This window comes from Pan troglodytes, chromosome 8 (assembly GCF_028858775.2).
Source record: "Pan troglodytes isolate AG18354 chromosome 8, NHGRI_mPanTro3-v2.0_pri, whole genome shotgun sequence".
NCBI lineage: Eukaryota > Metazoa > Chordata > Mammalia > Primates > Hominidae > Pan > Pan troglodytes.
Window position 1 is genome coordinate 95907333 of NC_072406.2, and position 18915 is coordinate 95926247.

Here is an 18915-nt window from a genome sequence, read left to right on the forward strand (position 1 = left end):
GCCCTGTGATGGAAGGGGTTACTGTGAAGGTCTCTGACATACCCTGGACACATTTTCACCATTATCTTGGTGATTAACATTTGAATCCTCTTTACTTGTGCAAATTTCTTCAGCAGGCTTGGATTTCTAACTAGAAAATGAATTTTTCTTTTCTATGGCATTGTTAGGCCACAAATTTTCCAAACTTCAATACTCTGCTTTCTCTTGAATGCTTTGCCATTTAGAAATTTTTTCCATCAGATACCCTAAATCATCTCTTTCCAGTTCAAAGCTCCACAGATCTCTAGAGCAGGGAAAAAAAAATGCCACCAGTCTCTCTCCATAGCAAGAGCAACCTTTACTCCAGTTCCCAAGAAGTTTCTGATCTCCATCTGAGACCACCTCAGCCTGGATTTCATTGTCCATATCACTATCAGCAGTTTGGTCAAAGTCATTCAACAAGTCTCTAGGAAGTTTAAACTTTCCCATATCTTCTTTTCTTCTGAGTTCTCCAAGTCTTTAGGAAGTTCCAAATTTTCCCACATTTTCCTATCTACTTCTGAATCCTCCAAACTGTTACAAAGTCTTCCTGTTACCCAGTTCCAGTGTTGCTTCCACATATTCAGTATGGTTGAACTAGTTTACAGTCCACCAACAGTTTAAAAATGTTCCTATTTCTCCACATCCTCTCCAGCACCTGTTGTTTCCTGACTTTTTAATGATCGCCATTCTAACTGGTGTGAGATGGTATCTCATTGTGGTTTTGATTTGCATTTCTCTGATGGCCAGTGATGATGAGCATTTTTTCATGTGTCTGTTGGCTGCATAAATGTCTTCTTTTGAGAAGTGTCTGTTCATATCATCTGTCCACTTTTTGATGGGGTTGTTTGATTTTTTTCTTGTAAAAAATTTTTTTTTCTTGTAAAATTGTTTTCTTGTAAAAACAATCAGTTCATTATAGATTCTGGATATTAGCCCTTTGTCAAATGGGTAGATTTTAAAATTTTTATCCCATTCTGTAGGTTGACTGTCCACTCTGATGGTAGTTTCTTTTGCTGTGCAGGAGCTCTTCAGTTTAATTGGATCCCATTTGTCAATTTTGGCTTTTGTTGCCATTGCTTTTGGTGTTTTAGTCATGAAGTCCTTGCCCATGCCCATGTCCTGAATGGTATTGCCTAGGTTTTCTTCTAGGGTTTTTATGGTTTTAGGTCTCACATTTAAGTCTTTAATCCATCTTGAATTAAATGTTGTATAAGGTATAAGGAAGGGATCCAGTTTCAGCTTTCTACATATGGCTAGCCAGTTTTCCCAGCACCATTTATTAAATAGGGAATCCTTTCCCCATTTCTTGTTTTTGTCAGGTTTGTCAAAGATCAGATGGCTGTAGATGTGTGGTACTATTTCTCAGGGCTCTGTTCTCTTCCATTGGTCTATATGTCTATTTTGGTACCAGTATCATGCTGTTTTGGTTACTGTTGCCTTGTAGTATAGTTTGAAATCAGGTAACGTGATGCCTCCAGCTTTGTTCTTTTGGCTTAGGATTGTCTTGGCAAGGCAGGCTCTTTTTTGGTTCCATATGAACTTTAAAGTAGTTTTATCCAGTTCTGTGAAGAAAGTCATTGGTAGCTTGATGGGAATAGCATTGAATCTATAAACAACCTTGGGCAATATGGCCATTTTCATGATATTGATTCTTCCTGTCCATGAGCATGGAATGTTCTTCCATTTGTTTGTGTCTTCTTTTATTTCATTGAGCAGTGGTTTGTCATACTCCTTGAAGAAGTCCTTTACATCCCTTGTAAGTTGGATTCCTAGAGATTTTATTCTCTTTGAAACAATTGTGAATGGGAGTTCACTCATGATTTGGCTCTCTGTTTGTCTGTTATTGGTGTATAGGAATGTTTGTGATTTTTGTACATTGATTTTGTATCCTGAGACTTTGCTGAAGTTGCTTATCAGCCTAAGGAGATTTGGGGCTAAGATGATGGGGTTTTCTAAATATACAATCATGTCGTCTGCGAGCAGAGACAATTTGACTTCCTCTTTTTCTAATTGAATACCCTTTATTTCTTTCTCCTGCCTGATTGCCCTGGCCAGAACTTCCAACACTATGTTGAATAGGAGTGGTGACAGAGGGCATCCCTGTCTTAATGCTTCCAGTTTTTGCCCATTCAGTATGATATTCACTGTGGGTTTGTCATAAATAGCTCTTATTATGTTGAGATATGTCCCATTAATACCTAGTGTAATGAGAATTTTTAGCATGAAGGGATGTTAAATTTTGTTGAAGGTCTTTTCTTTTCTGCATAGATTAAGATAATATTGTGGTGTTTGTGTTTGGTTCTGTTTATATGATGGATTACATTTATTGATTTGCATATGTCAAACCAGCCTTGCATCCCAGGGATGAAGCCAACTTGATCATGGTGGATAAGCTTTTTGATGTGCTGCTGCATTCGGTTTGCCAGTATTTTACTGAGGATTTTTGCATCAGTGTTCATCAGGGATATTGGTATAAAATTATCTTTTTTGTTGTTGTGTCTCTGCCAGGCTTTGGTATCAGGATGAATCTGGCCTCATAAAGTGAGTTAGGGAGGATTCCCTCTTTTTCTATTCATTGGAATAGTTTCAGAAGGAATGGTACCAGCTCCTCTTTGTAGCTCTGGTAGAATTCGGCTATTAATCCATCTAGTCCTGGACTTTTTTTTTTGGTTGGTAGGCTATTAATTATTGCCTCAATTTTTGATCCTGTTATTGGTCTATTCAGGGATTCAAGTTCTTCCTGGTTTAGTCTTGGGAGGTTGTATGTGTCGAAGAATTTATCCATTTCTTCTAGATTTTCTAGTTTATTTGTGTTGAGGTGTTTATAGTATTCTCTGATAGTAGTTTGTATTTCTGTGGGATCAGTGGTGATATCCCCTTTATCATTTTTTAGTGTGTCTATTTGATTCTTCTCTCTTTTCTTCTTTATTAGTCTTGCTAGTGGTCTATCAATTTTGTTGATCTTTTCCAAAAACCAGCTCCTGGATTCATTGATTTTTTGAAGGGTTTTTTGTGTCTCTATCTCCTTCAGTTCTGCTCTGATCTTAGTTATTTCTTGCCTTCTGCTAGCTTTTGAATGTGTTTGCTCTTGCTTCTCTAGTTCTTTTAATTGTGATGTTAGGGCATCAATTTTAGATCTTTCCTGCTTCCTCTTGTGGGCATTTAGTGCTATAAATTTCCCTCTACACACTGCTTTAAGTATGTCTCAGAGATTCTGGTATGTTGTGTCTTTGTTCTCGTTGGTTTCAAAGAACATCTTTATTTCTGCCTCCATTTCGTTATGTACCCAGTAGTCATTCAGGAGCAGGTTGTTCAGTTTCCATGTAGTTGAGCAGTTTTGAGTAAGTTTCTTAATCCTGAGTTCTAGTTTGATTGCACTGTAGTCTGAGAGACAGTTTGTTATAATTTCTGTTCTTTTACATTTGCTGAGGAGTGCTTTACTTCCAACTATGTGGTCAATTTTGGAATAAGTGTGATGTGGTACTGAGAAGAATGTACATTCTGTTGATTTGGGGTGGAGAGTTCTGTAGATGTCCATTAGGTCCGCTTGGTGCAGAGCTGAGTTCAATTCCTGGATATCCTTGTTAACTTTCTGTCTCATTCATCTGTCTAATGTTGACAGTGGGGTGTTAAAGTCTCCCATTATTATTATGTGGGAGTCTAAGTCTCTTTGTAGGTCTCTAAGGACTTGCTTTATGAATCTGGGTGCTCCTCTATTGGGTGCATATATATTTAGGCTAGTTAGCACTTCTTGTTGAATTGATCCCTTTACCATTATGTAATGGCCTTCTTTGTCTCTTTTGATCTTTGTTGGTTTAAAGTCTGTTTTATCAGAGACTAGGATTGCAACCCCTGCTTTTTTTTTGTTTTCCATTTTCTTGGTAGATCTTCCTCCATCCTTTTATTTTGAGCCTATTTGTGTCTCTGCACATGAGATGGGTCTCCTGAATACAGCACACTGATGGGTCTTGACTCTTTAACCAATTTGCCAGTCTGTGTCTTTTAATTGGAGCATTTAGCCCATTTACATTTAAGGTTAATATTGTTATGTGTGAATTTGATCCTGTCATTATGATGTTAGCTGGTTATTTTGCTCATTAGTTGATGCAGTTTCTTCCTAGACTTGATGGTCTTTACAATTTGGCATGTTTTTGCAGTGGCTGGTACCAGTCGTTTCTTTCCATGTTTAGTGCTTCCTTCAGGAGCTTTTGTAAGGCAGGCCTGGTGGTGACAAAATCTCTCAGCATTTGCTTGTCTGTAAAGTATTTTATTTCTCCTTCACTTATGAAGCTTAGTTTGGCTGGATATGAAATTCTGGGTTGAAAATTCTTTTCTTTAAGGATGTTGAATACTGGCCCCCACTCTCTTCTGGCTTGTAGAGTTTCCACTGAGAAATCCGCTGTTAGTCTGATCTGCTTCCCTTTGTGGATAACCCGACCTTTCTCTCTGGTTGCCCTTAACATTTTTTCCTTCATTTCAACTTCGGTGAATCTGACAATTATGTGTCTTGGAGTTGCTCTTCTCGAGGAGTATCTTTGTGGTGTTCTCTGTATTTCCTGAATTTGAATGTTGGCCTGCCTTGCTAGGTTTGGTAAGTGCTCCTGGATAATATCCTGAACAGTATTTTCTAGCTTGGTTCCATTCTCCCCATCACTTTCAGGTACATCAATCAGACATAGATTTGGCTATTTCACATAGTCCCATATTTCTTGGAGGCTTTGTTCATTTCTTTTTACTCTTTTTTCTCTAAACTTCTCTTCTTACTTCATTTCATTCATTTGATCTTCAATCACTGATACCCTTTCTTCCACTTGATTGAATTGGCTACTGAAGCTTGTGTGTGCATCACGTAGTTTTCAGCTCCATCAGGTCATTTAAGGTCTTCTCTATGCTGTTTATTCTAGTTAGCCATTCTTTTTTCAAGGTTTTTAGCTTCTTTGCGATGGGTTCAAACATTCTCCTTTAGCTCAGAGAAGTTTGTTACTATGAATCATCTGAAGCCTTCTTCTCTCAACTCATCAAAGTCATTCTCCATCATGCTTTGTTCCATTGCTGGCAAGGAGCTGTGTTCCTTTGGAGAAGAGGTGCTCTGATTTTTAGAATTTTCAGCTTTTCTGCTCTGGTTTCTCCCCATCTTTGTGGTTTTATCTACCTTTGGTCTTTGATGATAGTGATGTATGGATGAAGTTTTGGTGTGGATGTCCTTTCTCTTTGTTAGTTTTCATTCTAAAGTCAGGACCTTCAGCTGCAGGTCTGCTGGAGTTTGCTGGAGCTCCACTCCAGACCCTTTTGCCTGGGTATCACCAGTGCAGGCTGCATAACAGCAAATATTGCAGAATGGCAAATATTGTTGCCTGATCCTTTCTCTGGAAGCTTCATCTCGGAGGGGCACCCAGCTGTGTGAGGTGTCAGTCAGCCCCTACTGGGAAGTGTCTCCCAGTTAGGCTATTCAGGGGTCAGGGACCCACTTGAGGAGGCAGTCTGTCCATTCTCAGATCTCAAACTCCGTGCTGGGAGAACCACTATTCTCTTCAAAGCTGTCAGACCAGGACATTTAAGTCTGCAGAAGTTTCTGCTGCCTTTTGTTCAACTCTGCCCTGCCCCCAGAGGTGGAGTCTACAGAGGCAGGCAGGCATCCTTGAGCTTTGGCAGGCTCCACCCAGTTCAAGCTTCCTGGCTGCTTTGTTTACCTACTCAAGCCTCAGCAATGGTAGACGCCCCTCCCCCAGCCTCACTGCCACCTTGCAGTTCAATCTCAGACTGCTGTGCTAGCAGTGAGTGAGGTTCCGTGTGCGTGGGACCCTCCAAGCCAGGCACAGGATATAATCTTCTGGTATGCCGTTTGCTAAGACCTTTGGAAAAGCACGGTATTAGGGTGGGAGTGTCCTGATTTTCTATGTACCATCTGTCACAGCTTCCCTTGGCTAGGGAAGGGAATTCCCTGACCCCTTGCCCTTCCCCGGTGAGGCAATGCCCCACCCTGCTTTGGCTCACACTCCCTGGGCTGCACCCACTGTCTGACAAGCCCCAGTGAGATGAACCAGGTACCTCAGTTGGAAATGCCGAAATCACCCATCTTCTGTGTCACTCACACTGGGAGCTGTAGACTGGAGCTGTTCCTATTCAGCTATCTTCAGAATTTTTTTTTTTTTTGGACATTTTAATCTTTTCTGTGAATTGCCCATTCAAATCCCTTATCTACTTATGAAATATGTATATTCAAAATTTTTATATTAATTTATGGCAGTTGTTTCTATACTCTGGATACCAATCTTTTGTCAGTTATAGATATCAAAACTGTTTTCACTAAGCCAATAAAATATTTGGCATTCTGTGTACCTAGCTAGAAGTTCTGTTACATTATTTTATTAAAATAAGCTGGAAAATGTAGAAATAGGGTGATATGATTGACAGATACATTCATTCCAGGTGTATCAGCAGCTTATTTGAAAACTAAAAATCTCACTTCTCTAGTCCTCTTTCTGGTAAAGACAAATGACCAATGTTTGATCCTTCTAAAATGTTCAATTTTTATGGTTTCGAACCCTCTGATGCCTCTTGCTTGACAGAATATACCATCTCTAAATTTCTTTAAATTCTAAAATATGCTTCACTATGGGAGGCAAATAACTTTACAGTCTTCTTAGCTATTTTCTCACTTATAAAATAGAGGTACTGATATATATTTTACATAATCGTTAGGAGGATTAAATGAGGCAATATGTGCTTTATGTAATACCTTGTGATTAACTGATAAAATACTAAAATAAAGCCCCAAATTTTAAATACTTCAACAATCTTGCAAAGAAATGGAAAAGAGAATTTGGTAAGGCCAGGGATAATATAGGGGCATAAGCTTATGAGAGTTAGCAAGCACTAAAGCAGTTTAGATTATTGGACTACTTTCAGCTTCAGATGTCCTGAAGCTTCTGTAAATAAGACACTAAGTGCAAAGAAATGGGCTCACCCTAAGCATAAATTCTGGTCTGACACATCAACACATGAATTTGGTATCCAAAATAGTCTATGCCTTCAGAGAAAGGAAAACTAGTACAAATAAACTCAAATACAGATATTGCTTGCTTTTGCCTAAGAAACACTAGGACATATAACAATATGTCATATTTACATCCAAACACAAATATAAATATACTACATGCATACAATCTAAATATACCAATAAAAAGACACATTTGCAGAACAGAATTGATTTTTTTAAGTGACCTAACTACTCTGTCTATAGGAAACTTATTTAAACTATAATGGTATAGGTACACAAGAGACAAAAGAATGAAATATATATATACCATGAAAACACTAATCAAAAGAAAATAAAAGTGCTTATATTAAAATCAGATATGTTTTAAGAAAAGAAAATTATCAAAGGGGTATATTAACAAAATAATAAAACAGTCAATTCATCTAGAAGACATAATAATTCTGTATATATAAAACAACAGAGCTGTAAAACACATGAAGTAAAAGCAAAAAAAAACTAAACCAAGAAGACAGATCCACAATTATAACTGAAGACTTCAACTACTCTCTCAGTAATTGAAAGAACCACTAAACAAAAAATCAGTTATAATACAGAAGAACTGCATAACATCATCAATCAGTAGAATGTAATTGACATTTATAGAAGACCTAACAACAACAGAGCACACATTATTTTCATGCATACATGAGATGTTAACTAAAATAGGCCATATCTTTAGGTTATAAAACACACCTTGAAAATGTGAAAGAATCTTCACTGAACTGACGAGTGAAAAGAAAATAATAAAAATTAGAAAATGGAAGGGAATATAAACCAGATGAAGTTTGTCCTCTGACAATAGCGAATTCAAACTAGGAATCAAAAATGGGAAGATAAGAGAAAACTATCAAAACACTTGGAAATTAAACACATTTATAAATAATCTATGAGTCAATAATAAAATCTCAGGGCAAATAAATGTACTTAACTGATTAAAAATATAACATGTCAAAATACGTATGATGTAGCTATAGCATTGCTTAAAAGGAAATTTAACATATTAAGTGCCTCTATTAGAAAGGAACAAAGGTCTCAAAGTAAGAATCTAAGTCACCATCTAAGAAGCAAAAGGAGGGAGCCTCAAGATTGATGACTAAAGGCATTTGGCACTCACCTCCTTCACAAAGAAGAACCAAAATAGCAACTAGATGATCACATTTTGAATAGAGAATCTAAAAGACAACACTGAAATTCTACAGAGAAGTGAAAGAAAACACCTGAGTCACAGAAGGAGATGAAAACAAAGCATCAGCTGGCAAGATCAGATGGTAGCCTGGAGATGCTCCCTAGTGCAAGGAAAAGGTAAGTGAGAGATCCACAATGGTCCAGATTCCCACCACAGACTCTTAGAATTCCAACCATGGGATATCCCCTCGATCATCAAGAATTCTGAGACTAAGGATCTGCCTGGAGTTTGCATGACAACATTGCTCTAAAGAGGGAGTCCATGCTGGGCCTCACACCCCCTGAGACCCAAGCAGCCACAGCACAGCACCATTTTGAAAGCCCAGACTCCAACGGACTTCATTCTGTCCTGGAGCTCAACAACCCCTGCATCTCCACAACACTGGAGCCCCACTGACATCCCCACATGTCTACCCCAAGAGCTTCAGTAGTTCAACAGAGTTGTACCCAGCAATGGGGAAGGGTCCCCAGCCCTATAGCCTACACAGCATTCTGTATCTTGGGGAACAGGCTGTGCAGTGTCCTCGGGAGGCTTCCCCATAACAAAGTGAACAAAGGCATTTGCTCAGAGAGCTTCAAAGCCACCTACCTGTGGCAACTACTACTGACAGTAACCTACCCATCCTCTCAGCAGTAGGGTTACTATGAACTTGTGCATGCCTGGAAGACAGGTTCTCCTTGATCACCACCTACCCAGTCAGTGCAGCCACCACAGAGGGCCAAAGTGTGTGTTCCTCAGATCCTAAAAAACAACTAACGAAGGCTGTTGCCACTGAAAATGACTCTGCCTTCCCCAACAGCAGAGCTGCAACACACTTGCACATGAACTGAAGACAGGCTCTCCTTGCCTGCTACTGTCACTGACATTGCAATCCAACCTTTGAATTTACAGGTTCATAGGCAGAAGGAATTTTCCTTGTCTCAGATGAGACTTTGGACTTTGGACTTTTGAGTTAATGCTAGAATAAGGCAAGACTTTGGAGGGACTACTGAGAAAAGGTGACTGTATTTTGAAATGTAAAAAGGATATGGGATTTAGGAAGGGCTAGGGGCACAATGATATAGTTGGGATATTTGTCCTTGCCCAAATCTCATGTTGAAATGTAATCCCCAGTGCTGTAAGTAGGGCCTGGATGGAGGTGCTTACATCATGGGGGCAGATCCCTTGGTTTTTGTCATGGCATTGGTGATAAGTGAGCTCTTGCTCTGAATTCACATAAGATCTAATCACTTAAAAGTATGTGAAATCTGGCCGGGCACAGTGGCTCATGCCTGCAATCCCAGCACTTTGGGAGGCCAAGGTAGATGGATGAACTGAGGTCAGGAGTCCGAGACCAGCCTGGCCAACATGGTGAAACTCCGTCTCTACTAAAAATACAAAAATTAGCCAGGCAGGGTGGCACATGCCTGTAATCCCAGCTACTCAGGAGGCTAAGGCACTAGAATTGCTTGAGCCTGGGAGGTAGAGGTTGGAGTGAGCCTAGATCACACCACTGCATTCCAGCCTGGGCAACAGAGTAAGAGTCTATCTCAAAAAAAAAAAAAAATTTATGTTACATCTCCACCCCTACTACTTCCTTCTGCTTTTTTCACATTATATACCTGCTCTCATTTCATATTCTGCCATGAGTAAAAGCTTTCTGAGGCCCCCGCAGAAGCAGATGCCGGTGCTATCATTTCTGAATAGCCTGCAGAACTATGAACAAATTAAATCTCTTTTCTAATAAATTACCTAGTCTCAGATATTTCTTTATAGCAAAGCAAAATGGCCTAATACACAAAGACAAAGAGATAATTCTAAAAACAGCAAGAAAAAAATTGTCTAGTCACATATAAGGAATTCTCATCAGACTTCCAACTGGTTTTCAGTAGAAATCCTACAGCCCAGAAAAGAGTAGAATGATATATTCAAAATGCTAAAAAAATAAAATAAAACTAAGCCAAAAATACTATAGCCAGCAAATTATACTTCATAAATGAAGAAGAAGTAAAACCATTTCCAGGCAAGTAAAAACTAAGGGAATGCATCATGACCAGACTAGCCCTATAAAAAATTCTTAAGGGAATTCCACACATTGAAGCAAAAGGACAATATCTACCATTATGAAAACACAAAGGAACAAAACATATCAATAAAGTAAACACAAAAATGAATAAGAGAAAGAAATCAGAGTTAGCACTACCACCAAATAACAATGATAAATAACAGGAGAGAAATAAGGGAAGAAAGCATACACAAAACAATAAAAAAAATTAACAAAATGACAGGAATAAGGTCTTACATATCAGTAATCATCTTGAATAAAATGGATTGAATTTTCCATTTAAAGGTATAAAATAGCTGAATGTATTGAAAAAACATGTTTCAACTATATGCTGCCTACAAGAGACTAACTTCACCTGTGAAGATACAAATAGAGTAAAAGAAAATTTAAAAAACTTATTAAAACAAATAAAAATTTACAAACAAATACCAAAACCTATAGAATACAACAAAAGTAGTGCTAAAGAAAAGTTTATAGTAATAAATGCCTAAATCAAAAAATTTGAATGGTTTTGAATAATCAAGCTAAAATGTACCTCAATTAACTGGGAAAGCAATAACAAACCAAGCCCAAAATTAGTAGAAGGAAAAAAATAATAAATAACAAAGAAGAACCATACAAAGAATGAATGAAATAAAAAGTTGGTGTTTTGAAAGATGAACTAAATTTATAAACTGATAGCTACATTAACCAGTAAAAAAGAGAGTATACCCAAAAAATGAACAAAATCAGAAACAAAGAGGGAACATGACAACTGATAGCACAGAAATGTAAAAGATCACCAGAGAGTACTACAAACAAGTATACAGAAATAAACTGGAAAACATTGAGAAAGTAGATAAATTCATGGACACATAAACCTACCAATCTTGAATCAGGAAAAAAATAGAAAACATGAACAGACCGATAACAGGCATCAAGATTGAATTTGTATGCAGAAGTCTCCCAACTAGGAAAAGCCCAGAATGTTATGACTTCACTGCCAAACTCTACTAGACTTACAAAGAAGAACAACAATTCTCCTCAAACTATTCCAAAAAAATTAAAGAGGAAGGAATTCTCTCTAACTTATTCTATGAGGGCAGAGATGCATTGATATGAAAACCATACAAGGACACAATAAAAAAGAAAACTACAGGCTAATATTTCTAATAAACATAAACACAAGAATTTTTAACAAAATACAACCAAATGAATCCAAAAGCATATCAAAAAGAATACACCATGATCAAATGGGATTTATACCAGTATTGTAAGGATGGTTCAGCATATGCAAATCAGTAAATGTGAGCCGTTCACATCAAAAATATGAAGAACAAAACCATCTGATCATCTCAATAGACTCAGGAAAAGAATTCTATAAAATTAAATGTCTTTTATGAAAAAAGCTTTCAATAAAGTAGGCATAGAAAGAACTTACCTCAAAATAATAAAATGCATTTATGACAAACACACAGCTACATCATACTGAATGGAGAAAAGCTGAAAGCTGTTCTTTAAGAACTGGAATAAGACAAGGATGCCCACTTTCACCACTGCTGTTAAACATAGTACTGGAAGTTCTAACCAGAGCTATTTGGCAATGGAAAGAAGTAAAATTCATCAAAACTGGAAAAAAGAAAGTCAAATTATTCCTTTTTTCAGAGCACATGTTCTTATGTTTAAACAACAAAAAAAAAACAAACACTAAAATCTCTACCAAAATCTTTTATATCCCAATTCAGTAAAGTTGCAGGATACAAAATCAACATACAAAACTTACTATTTCTCTAAACTGAGAATGAGCCCACTGAAAAAGAAATCAAGAAGACTATCTCATTTTTAATAGCTACAAATGAAATAAAATAAAATACTTAGGAATATATTTATCCAAGAAAGTGAAAGACTTCTGTAAGGAAAATGACAACGCTGATGAAATCAATTGAAAAGGACACAAACAAATGGAAAAGCATTCTATACTCTCAAATTAGAAGACTTAATCTTGTTAAAATAACGATATTACTCAAAGCAACATGCAGATTCAATGCAATCTTTATGAAATACCAAAGCATTTTTCACAGAAATAGAAAAAAAAATTCTAAAAATCATATGGAAGCAAAAAAGTGCCCGAATAGCCAAAGAAATTTTGAGCAAAACAAACAAATCTTGAGGCATCACACTATCTGACTTCAAAGTATATGACAAGGCTATAGTAATCAAAACGGTATGATATTGATATAAAAATAGGCACATAAACCAACAGAACAGAATTGAGAACCCAGAAATAGATTTACGTATTTTAGTCCACTGATTTTTGATAAAGGCACCAAGAACATACATTGAGGAAAAGATATCCTCTTTAATAAATGATATTGGGAAACTGGATATCCATATGCAGAAGAATGAAACTAGAACTCTGTATTTTACCATATAGAAAAATCAACTCAAAATGAATTAAAGACTTAAATATAAGACTCAAAACTGTAAATCTTCTAGAAGAAAACATAGGGGAAACACTCCAGGACATTAGTCTAGGCAAAGATTTTATGGTTGAGATCCCAAAAGCACAAGCCAAAAAGAAAAACAAAAATAGACAAATAGGACTATATTGAACTAAAAAGCTTTTGCACCACAAAGGAAACAATCAGCACAGTGAAGAGACAACCTATTGAATGAAAAAAATATATTTGCAAACTATTCATCTGACAAGGAACTAATATCCAGAATATTCAAGGAACTCAAAAACCTTTAAAGAAATATAATAATAATTCCATTTAAAAATGGGCTAAGTATCTGAATATACATTCTCAAAAAAAAAAAACATACAAATAGCCAACACATATATGAAAAAATGTTCAACATCACTAATCAACTGCACCTGTTCAATAGTGAGCTGTGGGTCCTGCATCAGCCCAAACATGCTCTTCTACTCTGCAGCATTAAAAATCAAACACACTGATCCCAAAGTAGTTGCTCCCATGATCCAGTTTAGTAAAGGTTTCTCAGGAAGCTGACGATATCAATCCACAAAATGAAACTTATTTATTTATTTTTTTTACATTTTACTTTCTGGTTTTAAAAGTTACTTAGTTTTGCCTCCATCACCCCCGCCCCAACCACCCCACCACTGATTACCTTTTTGGTAACCACAGGACTCAGTCTATTTTGTCCCTGGCATTTTTTTTCCCTTTGTAGGTAGCTTTGAGGCTAGCAATCTGAGCTCTGACAGACCTGCACCCAAGCTTAGTCCAGCCTCAAAGTTCAACCCAGCACTTTCTTCCTTCCTTCCGTTTTAGCAATTATAGATAACAATAACCAAAGGATTGAATATTTTGCTTTTTGCATCTTAGTTTGCTTCTCTTTATGCATCCATTGAACCAAATCCCCAGGCATTTGAGCCATCTCTAAATTCCACCGGTAACTTTTACCTTTGGTGAACGTGATGCAACACAGCTACAGCTCCGTACCATGGATGACTATGCAGCCACCTGGTAATCAAAACTTTCACATTTCCACCCTTTTGTCCTTTCTCTTTCTATCCATTTAGTTTTAACCGTATCATTTTTTCTTCATTTGAAACAACCTTTAAATAGCCTCTCAACTAGACAAAGTTACTTTTCCTTTAAGCCAAACCACATCTTCATGTTTTTCATAAACTTCTTTCCCAAAATCACATATTTTTCTTTATATAAACATTCTGTATATAGAATACCTTTTCCTACATTGAGCAGTTTTAATTACATATATTAACTACTAGTCTAACTCTTAGTAACCCAAATTCCTAGTAAAAACTCTAGAATTGCTTAATTTACCATAGCATGACTTCAGATTTTAAATCATTGAAGAGAATTTTGAAATTAGTTTTATTTACCAAAGATTATTAAAGCATGTGAACTAACAGGCATTTGAGCTAACTTTTATTTTTCTAATAAAGTATTTTATTTATGTGTATAATTTCGCTTTAAGCCAATTGATTAGAGCTTCTTTGTATATTTTGTAGTGAAATATCACTTACATAGGACGCATATCAACATAACAGACACGCAGAAAGAAGCAGATCTTGTGTTTATAGGGTTTTTCATTTCCCAGTTTTCAAAGCTTCACCCCAACTTTAGACTGTCAATCTCTTAAATAGCTGCTTTATGCCCTAAACAATTGTTAGGGAAGCAACTTTAAATTAGCGTCTCCAAAGACAGGACTCAGGGGAACTAGATAGAAAATTTACATCTCAAAGACACAGAACATAGATCTAAACAAATGCAGTGTTTGTTATGTAAACTTTAAACCATTCTGTTCCCCGTAAAGTTCCTAGTGGTTTAAGTGCAGAGACAGGTAAGCCTTTAAAAATTGAGGTTTCTTTTAAATATGTAAATTACTTTTACAAAGAGTTTCAAAGACTGATTTAGTTTGATAGGTGGTCTTTTCAACTTAGCTTGTTTCTTAGTTAGATTACTGATTTTAGGATAGAGTTCTTTAAGAACTCTAAAGCATGAAGTTTTTAGGGTCTAACCTGTGCTTTTCTTATCCAGACATACAAAGAACTTAGCAGCCCCCTGTAGCAATGACCATCTTCTCCAAATAACTGTCCTTAGTCACCTCCAACACTGCAGCTCTTGCCCACCATCACACTACCAACCACCAAACACACATCAAGGTCAAATCCTCTCACAGTGTCAAGCAATCTACGGTACTCCCCAAAAAGCCAAAGATAATTCAATACAAAAGAGAGCACAGTTTTATCTGTCCACTCACAACTTTGGGGGTGCCATGAAGAAAAATAGGTTTCTCCCCAAAAGAGAAATCTGGGGCCTTTTCCATTTTCCCCAAGGGATCCCAGACTGTCATAATTCTTTCTTTTGTTGTTCCCTAATGTGGCATTGAGGATGGCAAGAGGAAGGAGGGACAGGCAGAAGGAAATAGAGGCACAGTCAGGATTCATTTGACTGAGAAGTTTTAGAGAGAACAGAGGCCTTAAAACAATATATAGGTATACATATATAGCTCAGGTCATAGGTTTAATTAAGTCAACTTTTTACTATCAAGCTCTTTAAAGAGAAACCGTTTCCAATTGTAATTCCTACTGAAGCCATTTTACTTTGCTTCTGCTAGCTGGGCTTCTGTTGCCAAATAGGCAGCCCACAGAAGTGGCCATCTGCTGCAGTGGCAGCTCACCACCATTCCTTACCACAGGGTGATAGATGGCTCACAGCTAACAATTTCGCTAAACATACTGGTGTTTACAAGGCATCCCTATACTCATGCAGAAGCATCTAAAAGGTAGAGCCACACTACTCCAAATAGAAATGGCTGCCACCTGGGATGTCCCCCATGGACTTCTTCCATGGTTGATTCATTCCCTTTACCCATATTTTCGTCTCTCAGCTCCTGGCCTGGCTTGCCACAAGTTTCACAGTGGGCAGTTCTATGCAAACCTATCTGATATGCTTTGGCTTTATGTCCCCACCCAAATCACATCTTAAATTGTAATCCCCATAATCTCCACTTGTCGAGGGAGGGACCTAGTGGGAGGTGATTGGATCATGGGGGTGGTTTCCCACATGTTTTTCTAATGATAGGGAGTGAGTTCTCATGAGATCTGATGGTTTTATAAGCATTTGACAATTCCTGCTCCACACACTCTCTCTTGCTTGCTGCCATGTAAGATAGGTAGGCTTCCCCTTCCACCATGACTGTAAGTTTCCTGAGGTCTCCCAAACCATGTGGAACTGTGAATCAATTAAACCTCTTTTCTTTATAAATTACCCAGTCTCGGAAAGTTCTTTATAGCAGTGTGAAAACAGACTAATACACTATTCCAAAGTCTGAGGAAGCTGAGAAGCTGAAGAAAAAGGCTGACAAATACAGTTTCTTAGAAAGAAAGATTTAATAGGGACTGATGAACAAAGCCATGTCTGTGTCACAAGCAGCAGTGAGATGAGATCATGGATCCCCGCCTCAATTCACTTTATAAAGCCAACACCTAATACAAAAATTAAGGATGGTTTTTAAAGACTAATGTCCGTTGTGAATAAAGATGCAAATATTCCCAACAAAATATTAGCAAATCTAATCCAGAACATATAAAAAGAATGTATGTCACAACCAAGAGATATTTTTTCTCTCCTAGGATGAAAGTTTGGTTCAATACATAAAATTTATCAATATAATTTATCACATTAACTTTTTAAAGAAAAAAATTACAAGATATCAACTGATACAGAAGAGATATTTGACAAAAATAAATTGATAATAAAACTCTCAGAAAATTAGAACTAGAAAGAAACTGTCTCAACCTGATAAAAAGCATTCACAAGAAGCCTACGGTTAACATCATACTTAATATTGATATACTAAATATTTTACTCCAAAGATTAGAAATAAAGCAAAGATGTTTATTGTTATCACTCATATTTAACAGTGCATTTCAGTCTTAGCCAGTGTAATAAGGCAAGGCAAAGAAATAAAAAGCATAATGATTGGGAACAAAGAAATAAAATTGTTTGTAATTGTAGATGGTATGACAATTATAAGGCATCAACCAAAAAAAATGAAAAACAATTTTGAGAACTAATAGTGACAAGGTCATAGGATATAAGAGAAATTCAAAAATTTGAAAATTTCTATATGCTAGTAATGAAAAAATTGAAAATCAAATTTTAAAACATAATACCATTTACAATTACTGCAAATAAGGAACACTTAAGTATATGTTGAACCAAAAATGTAGAGAATCTACATTCTAAAAACTTTAAAATGCTGGTGAAGGAAATCAAAGATGACCTAAATAAATGGAAAGACATAATGTGTTTATGTTTTGGAATATTCAACATAGTGTCAATTTTCCTCAAATTAAAATACAAGCATACTACAGTTTCTACTGAAATACCAAGAAAATTAGTTAGAAATACAAACCAGGTAATTTTGAAATTTATATAAAAGGCCAGATGACCCAGCATAGCCAAAACAGATTATTTCAATAAACAAAACTGATCACCAAACAAAATTAATCACTGAAGAATTTGAACTAAGGAGATACTAATTTCTACAGGCAGAATAAAGCCTGAAAATGAAAAATTCATTCAATGGGCCATAGCATTACCCTAATAGCCAATCCAAATAAGGACATTACAAGAAAAGAAATCTATAGACCAGTATCTCTTATGAACATGAACAAAAAAATCCGCAGCAAAATATTAGCAAATTCAATACAACAATGTATAGATCTGAACAGATATATCACCAAAGAAGATTTACAGATGAAAAATAAGCATATGAAAAAATTCTTAGCACCATTTGTCATTAGGTAATTGCAAATTGAAAAAAAATGATGAGATACCACTATACACCAGTTAGGATGGCTAAAATTAAAAAAAAAAAAATAACTGAAAATACCAAATACTGGCAAGGATGTGGAGCAACAGAAAGTTTTGTTTATTGCTGGTAGGAATGCAAAATGCTACAGCCATTTTGAAAGAAATGTTGGCAGTTTCTTATAAAGCTAACATAGTCTTATCATATGATCCAGCAATCATAGTCCTAGATATTTGTCCAATTAATTTGAAAAAATATTTCCCAGAAGAGGGAAAAAAATGACATGCAACCACATTTCATGACAAGGTGAAACAACATTAAGCACTCAGTATATTTCAATATCAGAGAAATTTGTTTAAATTTTTGGCACAGTTTTAAAAAATGTATCCCCAACTAAACTGGAGAAATTAGGTAGAACATAGTCTGCTACATATTTCTAGAATTCAAGGTACCTTTGAAAAGAATTATACATAGAAGAAATCTTTTAAAACAGAAGTGTTAAAATCTTGTATATTTAAAAAGAGAAACAAAAATTTCCTAGAAGGATGTACTAAATAGTTGATTTCTCACATTAGGAAGGAACTGTCCTGCCCTCAAAACTTCTCCATGTCCATATAACTCACAAGCACACAAAATTTTCAGGATAAAAAAATAAGCATCTCTGGTTACCCAACCATATATCTTATAGAACAAACAGGAAAAATGGAGAAAGAAGACAGATATTTCTAAATTGAATCAACTTACTAACAAACATATTCTTTATAATATCTGTAAAGTTGCCTCAAGGCAAAATAATCAGATTAAACAACTGGCTCTTAACCACAGCATGTTAAGAAAATCATAGAGCTACCAGGATGATGTCTTTGGGTTACCACCCAGGTACTGTCACATATAGATAAGAAAAAAACAGTCACCAATAGGAAAGAATTGGGATGCTCAGTTTGTCAGCACATATACTAAAATTGAAATGATACCAAGTAAATTAGCATGGCCTCTGCATAAGGATCACATAAAACTTTGTGAAGCATTACATATTTTGGGGATTGGATAGTTATTGTTCAATGGGTATGAAGTTTCAGTTTTACAAGATGAGAAAGTTCTAGAGATGCATGCTGGTCATGGCTGAACAACAATATGAATGTGTACTTACTGCCACTGAACTATACATTTAACAGTTAAAATGGTAAATGTTATGATATCGTGCAAGGTGTCAGAATTGAAATGGAGTAGCTTGTGCCAAACCCTAACAAAATAAATAAATAAAGCCAGGAGGTTGAGAAGGGAGAACTCTCACATACACATGCCTGTGGAAAAAAAATCTAATACGAAGACCCT

General features: G+C 36.3%; 1 non-coding gene across 1 annotated transcript; it reads left to right on the forward strand.

The window, feature by feature from the left end:
- Positions 1 to 18512: 18512 nt before the first annotated feature.
- LOC112204638 (U6 spliceosomal RNA) lies at positions 18513 to 18619 on the forward strand. The gene has a single exon (XR_002938311.1). It is a non-coding gene; the product is annotated as a U6 spliceosomal RNA (small nuclear RNA).
- The last annotated feature ends 296 nt before the right edge of the window (positions 18620 to 18915 follow it).